This window comes from Eumetopias jubatus, unplaced genomic scaffold (assembly GCF_037043125.1).
Source record: "Eumetopias jubatus isolate StellerSeaLion01/CBP00866 unplaced genomic scaffold, mEumJub1_p1.0 scaffold_3, whole genome shotgun sequence".
Taxonomy (NCBI): domain Eukaryota; kingdom Metazoa; phylum Chordata; class Mammalia; order Carnivora; family Otariidae; genus Eumetopias; species Eumetopias jubatus.
Window position 1 is genome coordinate 83,257,658 of NW_028274809.1, and position 14,908 is coordinate 83,272,565.

Below are 14,908 nucleotides of genomic sequence, written 5' to 3' on the forward strand. Positions count from 1 at the left end.
ATCAAAACAGTATGGTGCTGACATGAAAACAGATACATGGATCAATGGAATTGAATAGAGAGCCTGGAAATAAACCCACACATATGTGGTCAATTAATCCATGACAGAGTAGGCAAGAATATCCAGTGGGGAAAAGATAGTCCCTCCAATAAATGGTGTTGGGAAAACTAGACAGCTATATGCAAAGGAATGAAACTTGACCACATACAAAATATGTTACACCACATACAAAAATAAACTCAAAATCAATCAAAGACTTGAATATAAGACCTGAAACTATAGAATTCCTATAAGAAAACATAGGCAGTAAGCACGGGAACATTAGTCTTTCTTTTTTTTTTAAGGATTTTATTTATTTATTTGACAGAGAGAGCGAAAGAGCACAAGCAGGGGGAGCAGCAGAAGGAGAGGAAGAAGCAAGCCCCTTTCCGAGCAGGGAGCCTGATGCAGGACTCAATCCCAGGATCCTGGGATCATGACCTGAGCCGAAGGCAGATGCTTAACCATCTGACCTACTCAGGTGCCACGTGGACATTAGTCTTAACAACATTTTTTGGATCAGTTTTCTCAAGCAAGGAAACAAAAGCTAAAATAAACAAATGAGATTACATCAAACTAAAACGGTTTTGCACAGTAAAGGAAACCATAAACAAAACAAAAAGGCAATGTACTGAATGGGAAAAGATGTTTGCAAATCGTACATCTGATAAGGGATTAACATCCAAAATATATAAAGAACTTACTCAACTTAGTATCAAAACACAAACAAACAAAGAAGACATCCAGGTGGCCAACAGGCACACAAACAAAATCACTAACCATCAGAGTAAGGCAAATCAAAACCGCAAGAGATATCACCTCACACCTGTCAGATTGGCTATTATCAAAGACAAAAATATAACAAATGCTCGTGAGAATATGGAGAAAAGAGATCCCTTGTACACTGCTGGGAATGTAAATTGTCCAGCCACTATGGAAAACAATATGGAGATCCCTCCAAAAATTAAAAATAGAACTTCCATATGATCCAGCAATTGCACTTCTGTGTATTTATCCAAAGAAAATAAAAAACACCAATTTGAAAAGATATATGCACCCCCAAATTCTTTGCAGCATTATTTACAAGAGCCAACATATGCAAACAACCTAAGTGTGTCCATCCATAGATGAATGGATAAGGAAGATGTGGCATACACACACACACACACACACACACACACATACACACACACATACACACACACACACAAAACGGGATATTACTCAGCCTTAAAAAAGAATAAAATCTTGCCATTTGCAACCCCATGGATGGGCTTATACTAAGTGAAATAAATCAAACAGAGAAAGACAAATACCACATGATTTTATTTATATGTAGAATCTAAAAAACAAAACAAACAAAACAGAAACAGACTCATAAGAAACAGACTGTTGGTTACCAGAAGGGTGGGGTTAAGAGGTATAAACTTCCAATTATAAAATAAGTAAGACATGGGGATATAATGTTCAGCAGAGGGAATACAGCCAATAATATTGTAATAACTTTATATGGTGACAGATGCTAATTAGACTTCTCGTGGGGATCACTTCATAGTGTATAAAAGTATTGAATCACTATGATGTCATCATTATGGTGTACAGGATTATTGATTATTGATTATTTATGATATATATAAATATTATCACTATGATATATATCATTATGATGTACACCTGAAACTAGTAGGATATTGTATGTGAATTATATTTGAATTTAAAAATAACTAACAGCGAGTAGACTAGCCAAAATATGAATATACATAAACCTTAAAATGGCATATTTTTCACACAGTGTTTTTTTATTGAGGCATAATTATCATATCACATTATATTAGTTTCAGGTGTATGACATAATGATGTGATAGTTCATATATTGCAAAATGATCACCACCATAAGTCTAGTTAACATCACATAGTTTTAAGTTATTTTAAAATTGAGGAGTTAAACCATCAAAACAATTGCTCTGAGATCTTTTCCAAAGTTATATTTCAATTTGCATGTTAATAGAGGATAATAGTGAGAAAGCCCAGTCCTAAGGCTGTAGATAACATAAAATATATAATCTTGCCTAGTGGTACATCCCGGCCAGAGATCGTCCAATAAAAGGAAATGAATATATACAGAAAATGTTCAGAGATAATTATGCTAGTTTTTCAGCCTAAATACCTTGGAATTTGCAAAGACAGCTCATAGACAAAAGGGTTACCACTAAAATTCAGTGCAATAGATTTCTCTCTTCACAGTGACAGGAACATCTCTCTCAATATTACTTAGCTAATGAACGAATAGATCTGCTGTGAAGTTCCTAGGAGGCTCATTTTCTTGAGAACAGTAGTAAAAGTTAGCTGATGAATGACCTAAACTGCTTAATGTTTCTCCTTATAACTTCTGAGCAGCAAGGCGTATCCAGGCAAGTACTAAAGGAGTTATCCTCGGGAGGCCCTGGTGTCCTTGCAGGTTGTCAGAGGCAATGAGCCAGGTTTATTTCAGATGGCTCCTTAAATGAACATTTATTTTGTGCCAGTAACACGTTTTTGATTAACAGCTCCTTTGACTAATTTGCTTCCCCAAACAGCCCAATAAAGGACTCGTTTAAAACATAATTAAAAGCATGTTATTGCTAGTAGTTAATATTGATTAAAACAGGCATTAAGACAATTATCGTTGAAGGAAAGTAAGCACTCCGTAGTTAGTATAGAATCCATCCTCACTGTTTTTATGCGTCTCATACAGAAATGGCTACATGACAAGCTAGAGGCAGGGCTTATTCTTTATGGAATCATATCAAAGAATGTTCCTATTTTGTTTCTTTCTTTCAGTGAATGGGCAAATCTTTGTATAGGCGGGCTACTGAAATAGTGTTTTCCTCGTGCAAAACATTCATGTATTCAGCAAGATAAAGCTCATTTTCAGTCAATATGAACTAAATTTGGTTGTATGGGATAACACTCAGCTGTTCTCTTATAGTAAGAGGATATATACCTTCATTCTTTCTAAATACTCATTACACAAATTTTGCTTAGTCATGTTATAGACTGAATGCAGTGGATGTTGTTATTACTGTTATTTGGCACTTTGATCCATTTGTTTTCATATCGCTTCTTGTTCAAGCATATTCTGTTGTGGTGTGAAAGAAAAATAATACCTTAAATTATTTCTGATTCTTTTTTTAAAGGTTTTATTTATTTATTTAAGAGAGAGAGAGAGAACACGAGAGGGGGAGGAGCAGAGGGAGAAGCTGACTCTCCACTAAAGCCAGGAGCCTGATATGGGGCTTGACGTGGGGCTTGATCCCAGGACCCTCCTGGATTCATGACCTGAGACGAAGGCAGATGCTTACCCGATTGGCCACCCAGGTGCCTCCCTGGTTCTTTTTTTAAAAGCACCTTTTAAAACAGAGCAAGAGTGGAAATTAATATACGAAATAAGTACATCAAGTTTTTGCAACAACTTCTGCGTTTTGCATCAAATTATGACTTTTCAGGAATTCAGTAGGTAATATAAAAGGAACATGTGTTTTGCATGAAAGATTATTTTATTGAAAATGAAAAACAGAAAACAGCCTCCAATTTATGTAAAAGATTATTTTCTAAAAATATTTTTCTCATGATCAATTTTGTATTTAAGTATAACCTCTTATTTTGTGACTGTTCAAGAAGGCATATGGTGGAAATAATGGAAATTCAGTTTGGGTATACTTGATTAGAGCAAAACTGCCTTTACAGAATGGATTTATAAGTCATCTTAAAAATTTAACATAAAAGATTGCAGAGATCAAACTATGCCAACAGGTTTGATCATTTGTTCTGGATTCCCATTTTGCTGTGGTAGCCCCTGGATAGACTCACAAATAGATGGCACTCACCACGTGCTGTGGCCAAGAGTATTTATCAAGGGATGATTTGTCTTTTCCATCATACATCCAAGAAAGATCTAGGGTTACTATAGTCACCAGAGGCCAATTTCCAAACCTTGTAAAGCTTGGGGTGATAAAAATTAAAAAACAAAAACAAAACACACACACATACATACATACATACACACACACAAACCTGTAAGGCCATATATGGTCTAAAATTGCATGTGTGTAGGGGGAGAGGGAATATATAAAGGGAAAGGAGAAAGGCTTTTGTCATATTTTATATCAGTACTAAATTAATTTCTTTTCATTCTACTGTAGGCTTTTTACAACTCTTCTCTGGATGATTCCAAGAGCTTTCTAAAATATCTTCTTCTACTTTGGTTAATCCTTCACACTGCCATCAAAATTATGGTTCTAAAATGCAAATTTGATCTCCATCTATCCTAGTTAAAAATCTCTCCGTGACTCATATTGATTCTTTTTGACAGGGTATAATTCCTTAATTATCTGACCTCAACCTATATTTTCAGTCAAATTTTCTGATCTGCTGTCCTGTGGACATCATGAAACCTCACAGAACTGAACTGTTCTGTTAATCATGTGAGCTAGTGGAAACTCTGGTACATAAAAGATAATTAACAATCTTTGTTGAATAAAAATATATTGCATTTTAGGTGTTATTAGTATTGTATTAATGTGCATAGGTATTTCTAACAGTGAGTAAAAATGCAGAGAATATTTTGAACTACTCAGATAATATTGTGAATTATTCCTCTTAGATTAATGGAATAATCACAGGAATTTGCCAACTACTCCCCAGCATGACCTAGATTTATTAGGTAATAGTTCAGAGTTCTGGCTAGACAACCCAGCTGTGAAATCTGACCTAACTGCCCAGTGCCTCAGTTTCTTCATCTGCCAAATGGGAATAATATAGCATGATTTCAAGAGAAGAGTTAACGGTTAATTGATGTAAATTTCTCAGGACAGTATGTAGCAAATTTTACCTAAAAATGAGCCTTTATTTATTTGAGAGAGAGAGAGAGAGAGCACGACAGCTCAGATATCTCTGTACACCAAAAGAACCATTACATCAGTGATCTCAAAATATCGAGGAATATACATACATGTCTATGAGTCTAAGTAGTAAAAGTTAGCTGATGAAGGACCTAAACTGCTTAATGTTTCTCCTGATCATTGGCTCCTCCTGATCCAGTTTTTTCTCTTCTCCCCTCTGCCTGAAGGCCCAGCTGTCCACAAAGACAACACCGGTATGCCCAGTGGCCTCTGGCTTAATGTGGGGTCACCGATGGGGAGAACAGGCAGGAGAAGGAGGAAAAGAGGGTGCTGAGGGACCATACTACACTGGCACCAGTGGCTGACTGGGTTCCAGGGCCTGAGGCCAGCTGGCCCGGGCAGGGACTGTTCCATATGGCACTCCCTGCCTCTGCGATCTAGTAACCACCGCACCTCCTCCGCCCCCCAGGCCTGGGCTTGTTGCCCTTTCACTCTTACCAGCCCTGGGCTCCTACTCTTCCTGACCATTACACTACACTTTACCTACATCTTTGGAAAGAGTTCACTTATTCAACTCGTCTGAAACATTCCCATCCATTTCCTGGAAGAACCTTGACCAAAGCAATACTAAAAAGAAGTAATGCGATTTCAAAATCTTTTAACTAATTTTGCTTGTTGAATATATTTGCTTATTGTCAAAGATAGTCAAACACCCCCTAATGCCAAAATAGTTATTATCTTTATCATGGTCGTTACGACTGGATATTTGAATTGTATTTCATCAAAATATGGCTTTTGTTCTATGGCAGTCGATTTCTTTTTAATTGGCAAATTGAGAAAAGCCGTTGTTTCTGGCAGCTTTGAAACCAAAGCACCTTCTGCAGATATTAGGGTCATGATACGGAGATTAACTAAATAGTAATGTATTGTCTTGCCTGGAAACTTAGCTGCTGTAACAGTCACTTGGATCCTGGCAGAACGTATTTAAAGTATAATCTATTCTATTTACAGAAATGTATTTGCTTATTTTGACAACTGAAAACAATAACTTGTCTTTCCAAGCAGCAACTATTTTAATTCAACGTTGAAAAAAAAAAGCTGTTGGGCAAGGTGGAGAGAGTGTGGATAAAAGTAATGGCAAAAGCAGAGGGAATAGGATTTTGTCTTCTTTGCATTCCCCCCAGGGTGTTTTGCCCATGGCAGTGATGGGCAAATACATATTTATCAGAGAAAGAGAGGGAGAGAGAGAGATTCAAGAACCAGAAAATAATAAATTTGACTTCTGAGGTGTTTTTTTTTTTTTAAGATTTTATTTATTTATTTGACAGAGAGACACAGCTAGAGAGAGGGAACACAAGCAGGGGGAGTGGGAGAGGGAGAAGCAGGCTTCCCGCTGAGCAGGGAGCCTGATGTGGGACTCGATCCCAGGACTCTGGGATCATGACCTGAGCCATTAACGACTGAGCCACCCAGGCGCCCCATGACTTCTGAGTTTTTTTGACTCATGGAAAATTTTTTGCTCTGGTTGTACTTAAAACTCTGTTGTTCTGGTAAATGCGTTGAAATAATTGGTATTTTTCCATCTGTAAAATGGGGAATACAGGGCATGTATTTAAAAGTAGAACATTTGAAAATATTTTATTGTAATAATAAAGCAATATTATTGAATTGAACATTTTATCAAGATATTTTATAAGTGGAAAATTATACTTGCAGTTATAATAATAGATATATCAATTAAAAAATATATTTTGACAAATTACAGTTTTATTAGAAAGTTAAACTCATACAGACTCTTACCCAGGTAACTCTTTAGGAATTCATAAATTGTATTTCTTTTTAGCCTTTTGTTGACAGCATTAGCTTATTTTGTGGCTTGAGGCAAAAAATAAACAAGTGATTTTTTAAAATCCTGTGAAACATAAAACCCAACTTCAAAACGAATGGATAACAATAAAGTTTGAAGATTTTATCCAAAACAATTAGTTTTAGGGAAAATTCTATGCAAATTTTCCTTCACAGATATGCCTCCCTTCAGAAAGTAGGAGTCTTTACACTCCAACATATATTTCACTTCCTGATATCTTACAGAGGAATACATTCTTTGTGGTTATTCTGAAATAATATTTGTTTTATGTACTCCAAACAATGGATGCAAACCTAAAGAAGTTTTCTATTCTCAGAGGACTTCTTCCCAGATCCATAAAGGCCAAGTAAGCAGTCACTCACTGCACTTTGAAAACCAGCAGATGATGTCTGGTTAGAAGTAACAGACTTTGGCAACAGTAAGAAATCTAAGGACCTGCGTTTGGTTTGAAGGAAGCAAAAAGTGACAGAATTAAAATGAGATGAAATGATGCAGTTGTCAAATGAGAATCTGTTCCAAAACTGAGATTTACTGAACCAATAGTTTTTCTGCCAGTAAACTGTATTGGTCTGACATAGAAATTTTATGTTTCGAAGGAACAACCAGAGGAGAACCAGCTGAAACAGCAGGCAGTGTACCTCATTCATAATTTCACACTTTCTGTCTTTTCTCTTGATGGCCTATTCTTCACACTGTTAGGATATATGCTCTTACATTTTACTACCCAATTAATTGGAATGTAAAGGGTTCATTCTCTAGGTGTGTGATTGTTTACCTTCTTGCTAAGAGAGGAAGTTCTTAGAAGAATTTATCCAGATTATATACAAAGAAGAAACTGGGGCAAAAAGTTTATTTTACTCTCATTCCAACTTATGGTCGATACTGAAATGGATCCTCTAAGGCAGTTGTGGTTCATATGTTAAAGAACTGATCCAATATTAGAGGGGGGAAAAATTGGCTTGGTGAACGCAGGGCTGTGGAGCCATGGAAAATAATTGTTCACAGAACTCCTGACAGTTTCAATCACAGGATTCCCTGCAATGACTGGAAGAAATTGCAGGGTAACTTGTTCAGGGACGATTCAGAAATTGATGCAAACCAAACGATGACTTCTTTGCTTCTGATTTAAGATGTGGACATGTGGACCACAACAAATATATCATCACTGAATTATTTTTCCTAACAGGGCATATGTTCTTTTGTGTGTGTGTGTGTGTGTGTGTGTGTGTGTGTGTGTGTGTGTACATAAACATGAAATTGCATCTTTTGAGCTAAATCAGGTTTCTTTTCATTTTCCCCAAACACCTTACTAGTTATTTATTAAGAATCAAAAAATTTCCCCAGTAAAATAAACCTGATGTTGCTTTCCATCCAAGAGTTTGTGAAACTGAAGTTGAATTTAGACCATGCTAGAATACAACGAGAGCAACCCTTTTATATAAATCCATGTGTAATTCCAAACCAAATAGCTGCAAAATAAATTGGCAACTGGTCTATTCTTCATAATATGCTGCCAGTTATGGAGCTGGGATAAACTAAACCCGGAATTTAATTACAAATGAAAACCAAAAGAATCCAAAAGAAGTCAGAAACTGGGTAAGAATTTATTTTGATAATAAGCCGAAAGCCTCTTTCTTTTTCTGCATGTTATTTCCTAAACACCCATCTTTCCATACTAATTTCTTACAATTTAACTAAAAATCCAAAAGTACCAGTGAGGGTATCTGCTCAGATCATTTAAAACATAGAAAAGCAAACAAACGAAAGACAATTTTCATGCTCTGATTTCATCTACTCACCTTCCATTCCTTCATTATAAGGATAGGTGTCTCTCTCACTTCTGAAATACCTGCCTTCTCTAGCCCAAACAGTACCAACATGTACCCCCAAAAAGCCGCTTTTTCAGGAGATGTTTGAAAAACATTTAAATCTATGGTGACAATACATATGAATGACAGTCCCCTAGAATTGTGAGTACCCAACCCGGAAAACCATCAACATGTCAAACTGTTTTGTTTAATTTTTTTCTACCTCAGGTTTTCTGTGAAGAGCTTGCCTTTCTCTCCCTCTTATCCCTACCATGAGTGAAGAAGTGCATTCATTTAGAAATGTGTCCTGAAAACAAAACCCTCTAAAAAGTAATGGCTCATCAGGAAATTCACCACATCATCCACTGGTTACAGAGTGTTTTGAACCAGATTTTGTTCCACTTTCATTGGAAAGCGTCACACTAATTTGGTAATCAAAGTGTCCTCTAACATCAGACAGTGCTATTTGGGTAGTGACCAATATACTACAACTCATTTTAAGGTAATAATCTAATAAAATATTCAGAAACTTTTCGTACATGTGCCACATCCTCAGATTCCTATGGAGAAGCAATTCCTGTCAATTCTTAATATAGACATTAATGCCAAGTAACATATAAGAAACAGACTCACAATATTTTCCTGGCAAAATAACTGTAAAACTAAGAACTTTGTGTTCTAGGACTTTTAGGATAATTTCACAGTGAGATCTGCTGTTACAATGAATATGTGAATCCTAGAGCAACCTACACACATTTTGCTATATTGAAATATGAAATATCCAGAGAGGGATATTATGCATTTCATACATATAGAAGCATAGATTGCTCTATGCGTTAATCATGGCCATTTGTGTGCATTTTTTATTTTTATTACCTAGGCTTGGAGCAATCTTTGCAAAACAGACCCATAACAAACATGTAAAAATGGAATAAAAAGCACATTCCCTATAAAGTGCTTGCACAGCACAGAAATGTAAAATTTTGGCACCCAGTCAGTTTTGTGTGGTATAAAAAAAAAAATTCTTATATTTAAATTCTCTGTATTTTACAAGGCTTTTTATGTAAAACCTTAAGTGGAGTTGACTGTTTATCCAGGTTGATTTGGCCATGTGACGCCTTCCAGGTTGGGGAGCTCTCGCTTCACTGTTTCTTATCAGCTCTCCTTACCACCGCCATGTGGGGCCAATTTGTTCCTTCTGCAGAGAAAGAAGGGGTTTGGATTTAATTTGAAGCTTTGACATAAGGTTTAATTTGCTAAAAAGGGGAACTATGCCATTGTAAATCTTGGAGGAGGCACTAAGGTTGTGAGAGCTGTCAGCCCAATCTGTTTTAAGGACACACTTTGAGGTGGTTTGTTAAAGAAACTATATTTCTTTCCAGACCCCACTCACCTAATTGAATTGATGCTTAATTGCAAATATAATTCTATTCTGTATTCTCATCAACTGTTTATTTTTTGAGAGAGGGATGATGGGTTATAGAAAGGTGTCATATGAAATATGTATTTACAATAGATGCACAGATTAGATAGTGTGGTATGAGTGTGAAATTCATGAAAGGGCAAGATTCATCTTTTTTTTTTTTACATCTCAATAAAAACAGAGGAGAAGGAAATCTGATGAGCTGCAGCAGGATGAACTCGATAGAGAAAAAAGGGAGATTCCTAGCTGTGAGGATTATTTAACAATGAGTAGTAGTAATGCTGGAAGTTGGGAAATCTTTGCTTTCCATAGTTTTTAAAAATGAAGACAGACTCACGTTGACTTATAAATTTTGTTTGGGTAATTTTGGGATACGAAATGGGGAAATGGCCTAATTCTCCCCCTCCCCTGTTGGGGCTTTACTGTATTCCCATCCCAGGAGCATTTGTGACTGTGAGGGGGCTTTCAGCTCTGATGATGACTGAAGGGGCCACTGTTACGCAGTGCATGCGTGGTGATGGATGGAAAGCATCCTGCAGGGCACGGGCCATTTCTGACCCATTTCTGCCCTTCCTAAAATGAGCTCTGCAGGTGGGAAAAATACATGAATATCTTTTATTTACTCCTAGGAATGTTATATTTGTGTGTTCACATCTGTGTGGGGTGTGTTGTGTTGCGTGTGTGTTTAACATTAGAGAAACAACATAGTCCAGTATTTAAGATCAATCTCTTTGGAGTCTACCATCTAGATTTTTAGTCCACTGAGGTACATATACTCTCAGTGCTTCTGGGATAGTAATAGTACTTTCTTCTACATTGTTGTGAAGAATAAATGAGAAACATTTGTGTTTATGGCTTACATGTGTAGTTATTATTACTATTTTTCTGTGATCTTAGACCAATCTTTCTGCACTCTAACAAACTCTACTCCTTCCATCATGTTCATTTCCTGTTTCTATAAAAGTGTGGACCTGAAGAAATAAATTATATTTGCCCAAGGGTACTCAGAATTTGAACACAGGAAACTTTTGAATTCTTTAAAAAATTAAAGTATCCATGAATGCTCAATTCTAATTTCAAACCTACCTATTTTTTGATAGGTACATAGTGATAAATACTTTTGGGGATTATAATTCCCTATAGTATTTGTGATCCAAATCCAAGTGATAGAAAGTTTTAGAAACAAGTAGGAGCCTTAGTCTTCATGTGTTTACAAATTACTCAGCATTTTTAGTTTGTCGAAGATTTAAGTCACAGTAATTCAATTAAATGGGCATAATCTCACATTGTTTTAGTAAAAAGTGTGAATTTTTTTTAATTTTTGAAATGAAATTCACCTTTATTACTTTGTATACTCACATAGTCTTGGGATTAATTTAAGAAATGTTTCATCAGACAGCATCCTTTGTGTTCTAGACAATAATTTTGCTTGGAAATGAGCACTGATGCAGTACTAAATAGTTTCAAGCCTATTAATAACATCCTGTGGGCCCTACTAATTTGCTGAGAAACCTTTTGCTTAATTGTAATCAGTCATCAAGTGTTTTATAAAGCTATCTTATCCTTAAATGTGTGCTAGGTATTGTGAGGGTACTGGTGAAGTGTGTGGCATAGGACCAGTCCTTGTGGAGCTTGATTTCTAATTAGGAAGAAAGCAACATTGATACATGTCCATTCATTATCAGGCAGATAGATACCTTTGTGCATCTTCACTGCTCTGCATGATGGATATCTGGCAGTAAATAAAACAGACTAAAGAAACGATGATGCTTAGTTTCTAGATTTGGGAGACAAACAATAAAATTAAATATTTAATACCAGTCAGGAATGAAAGTTATAGAGAAAACTAATCTCTGAAGGCTGCTAGAGAGAGCAGGGCTGAAGATGTTCCATTTTAAATAGGGTGATCAGTAGTTTACATCTGAACAAAGACCTAAAGAAGCTGAGGCTGCCAACAGCAAGTAAAAGATTCCAAGTTGAATAGAAACTAGCAAAAACAAAAGCCCATGAGTGAGAACTTGGCTGGAAAATTCTGGGGAAGGCATGGAGGTCAATATAACTAGAAGTGAGTGAGTAAAGGGAAGCTTAAGTGGGATATGAGTCAGAGGGGGCCGATCAGATGGTCAATGTGGGCATTTTAGGACTTGGTCTTACTGAGTGAATTAGAGTCATTGGAGGGTGTTGGAAAGAAGATTGATCTGGGGATCTGATCTGACTTAATAATTTTATAAGGATTACATGGCCTGCTGTGTTGAGTATGACATTGCCTTCCCCCTAACCCCTCACCAACAGCCCTATTACAGGAAACACAGAGACCAATGAGGAGATAAAGATGATAACTTAAGACAGAGTGGTGGCTGTATACATAGGCAGACATGGTGAAATTCTGGATATATTTTTATGATCAAACCAACCAGATTTGCTGTTGGATTACTTACTGGGCAGGAAAGAATGTGTAGTCACAGATTATGGCAAGGTTGTTAGGCCTGAGGTACTGGGAAGAGAATTTTTAATCAGTTGAGATGGGACAAGCTAGTACAGCAGGTTTGGAGAAGAGTATTATGAAGAATTTGAAGTAAAGTATGTTACGTCTTACCTGCAGGTTTGGTATCAGGGTGAAGATGTCAAGTAGACAGTGCATATAGTCCAATAAGTTGCAATTTAGGGGATAGGTCAAGGATGGAGATGTAAATTAAGCTGTGTCATTTGGCACTTGAAACTATAAGACTGAATGAGAACACCAAAGGCGTGAGTGTAGTGAAGAGTGAGTATAGAAAAAAAGGTTCCATAGATTTATACTTGAGGTACTAGAAAGATACAAGTTTGAGGAGATGGGGTGGAAGAAGAAAGCAGACTGAGGAGGACAAGGGAAAGGAATAGAATGAAAATAATTTTGTTCTGGAAGCAGGTAGGAGGCAGAAGCAAAGGTAAGAGCTTGTGGAAATTATATCCTAATTGCTTTTCCTTTATCAGAAACTAGCAAGCAAAATTATCAGCTAAGGAAAAAGAGACAGATGTTTTAAATTTGAGGAGAGAGAGCGAGCTATCATCTACTAAGAGCTTGAGAAAGTGAGCAGATAGGACCATATCATAGGACTGTTAGAAACCCTTAAGGGCTGCTTGGGTTTTGTGAGAAGAATTTAAATCAAAGTCAGTCAGTATGATTGTGTGGGTTTTTTTCCTAGTGATGTTAATCTCTATGCATGTAGGCAAAGTGTTTTGGTTAACAATTGGTACCTAATAAACCACTTCAGTACTTAATGGCTTAAATCCACAGCAATCTAAAACCACAACAATCTTTTTTTTTTTTTTTTTTGTTTTTGCTCACAGACCTGAAATTTTGAGAAGACCTCAGAAAGTATTGCTCATTTCTGTTCATACTTTCAGAAGTATTGAGCTGTGGTGGTTTGACTGGAATTAAAGGATCCATTTCCAAGGTGGTTTACTCAAGACTGGCAAGTTGATGCTACCAGCCTGCCAGGAACTCAGTGGGCTGATGGCGGGGTCCTAGGTTCCTCTCCACGTGGGCTTCTCCACAGAATTACTTGGGCTTTCCCACAGCATGGCAGCTGGCTTCTTCTTCTTCTTCTTTTTCTTCTTCTTCTTCTTCTTCTTTTTTAAGATTTAATTTTCTTGAGAGAGAGAAAAAGATAGAATGAGAACAGGGCAGAGGGGCGGAGGGGGAGGGGAGAAAGTCCAAGCAGACTCTAAGTTGAGTGTGGAGCCCAATATGGGGCTCGATCTCACAACCCTGAGATCACGACCTGAGCCAAAACCAGAGTCAGATTTGGCAGCTGGCTTCTAAGAGCAAGTATTCCAAGACACCTAGGTAAAAACTGCAAAATTTCCTGTGACCTAGCCTTAGAAGACTAAGAATGACACTTCTGTTGGTCGTGTAAATCAGAGAGATCATCATCCAAGATTCTCTCATGGGAAGGAAAATTAGACTCCACCTTTACTGGGGGGAATATATGGACCTATTTAATCTACTACACAAGAACTTGGCAGGGGTTTGGATTTAGTCAAGTTTGGGTTTTTTTCCAGATGAGTATTATGAGGAAAATTAAGACAAGAGTATATTCTTAGGGTAAATTATAAAGACAAATTGTGGAATTTAATAGAGTAAGGTAGGGAATTAACACAGAAAAACAAAGTGTTGGCCTATGAAAAATTGATGGGACTAGTGGATTTTAGATTCCAGTGGTTGGAGAAGAATATGAATGGGAGATAGCTGAAATCTGGGATGTGATGCTTTCAGCAATGAGTGCTCGGACTGAGATTGCAGATGGGTTCTCATGGGAATGATGGCAATCTCTATTATGATCATGGGTGTGAATGGATATAAAAGACATTTTTTAAAATATAATGCTATATGATGGAGTAGGATTTGTACTCTGGACATTCCGAGAAGTTTGAAATGAGCGTGGTAGAGGGCAGAGAATATCTCTTGCAGGAGGAAGACATAAAACTGTGCCTTTAAGGATTTTAAAAGGAAGAAAAGAACATGTGTTTTAGGTGGGAGTGAAGGTACAGATACAGGAAAAAGAGGTACATGTTGGTCAAAATACTCTCTTGTTTAGTGGAGGGTGTCTGCTAGAGAAAAGACCGCTTGGAAGACATTGAAAATCAAGAGGTGTTTAGATTTCATGACATTAGATATGAGACTTCCTGAATTTTTCCCTAGCACAATAGCACATTGAAATTGACTTCCAAGAAAGTTCCAACTGAAGTGGTTAAAAGAATGGTTATGAATTGACACAATCTGTGGATCAGAGATCAAAAACTTCAAAACTGTGTGAGAATTTGAGCATCTGTAAAGGGGAGGAGTGATGAAGAGGAAGAGATAGATAAGAGAAAATATTTTCAAGAAATATCATGTTTGAACATAATT